The sequence below is a fragment of the Enhydra lutris genome, unplaced genomic scaffold (assembly GCF_002288905.1).
Source record: "Enhydra lutris kenyoni isolate GAN:26980312 unplaced genomic scaffold, ASM228890v2 scaffoldscaffold145, whole genome shotgun sequence".
NCBI lineage: Eukaryota > Metazoa > Chordata > Mammalia > Carnivora > Mustelidae > Enhydra > Enhydra lutris.
Genome location: NW_019154229.1, coordinates 277,213 through 278,266, shown reverse-complemented (window position 1 = coordinate 278,266; position 1,054 = coordinate 277,213). Strand labels below are relative to the sequence as shown.

The 1,054-nt window shown below is 49.4% G+C and overlaps 1 pseudogene; it reads right to left on the bottom strand.

The window, feature by feature from the left end:
• Window positions 1-470: 470 nt before the first annotated feature.
• Window positions 471-1,054, bottom strand: LOC111140011 (annotated as a pseudogene).

Sequence of the window (1,054 nt, the reverse complement as noted above, 5' to 3'; positions counted from 1 at the left end):
TCTTGGGGCACAAAAACTCCCAAGAGCATCCCTAAGACATCTTCACAGCATTTGTCTTCACTAACATCCCACAAAAAGGGACGCAAGAGGGATGCCTGGGTGGCTCAGTCGGTTAAATGGCTGCTTTCAGTTCAGGTCATGATCCCAGCATCTTGATGGAGTCCTGCGTTGGGCTCCCTGCTCAGTGGGGAGCCTGCTTCTCCCTCTGTCTCCTTCTTCCCTTGCTTGTGCTCTCTCTTTCTCTCTCTGGCAAATTAATAAATAAAATCTTCTTTTAAAAAGGGGTGGGGGATGCAGAAAAGTCAGCTCTTTTCATTTTTGCTGTGCCTTACAAGCCCTCCAAGGAGTATGTCAGGAGATGTGACTTCTCGGGCAGATAGGGGAACGCACATGTTCAGGGCTGAGTAAAGAGGAAGCTGCTGGTGCAGCAAAGCCTCCCTAACCCGAGGCCCAGGGGAGCAGGTTTTTGTTCAAGGCTGAAGCACTGTGGGCAGAGAGCTATAAACCTGCTGGCAGTAGTAGTTTCCCACATCTTCAGCCTGGAGGTTGCTGATGGTGAAGGTGAAGTCCGTCCCAGACCCACTGCCGCTGAACCGGTCTGGGATGCCTGTGGCCCTGTTGGATGCACCATAGATGAGGAGCCTGGGAGCCTGCCCATGTTTCTGCTAGTACCAGGCTACATGGTTGCTAACACTCTGACTGGCTCTGCAGTTCATGGTGACCCATTGACCTGGAGACACAGCCAGCGAGCCTGGAGACTGAGTCATCATGATGTCCCCATGGGTACCTGCAATCAGAAAATTGGTGTTACAGACACACTTTATCCCAGTCACACTGAAATATTTCATTACAAATGTGCTTCCTAATGGTACCACATGGCAGTACATCATTGGGTCTGTTTTGGCAATAACCAGTGTTTCTCATTATATATCTTAAAAAGTTGTTTAAAATGACACTACTCCAGAAGGATTATGGCACTTTTCAGCTTCTCACCTGAGACCCACAGCAACAAGGATACTAGGACCTGCCTCTGTGACATCATCTTGCTGCCCCT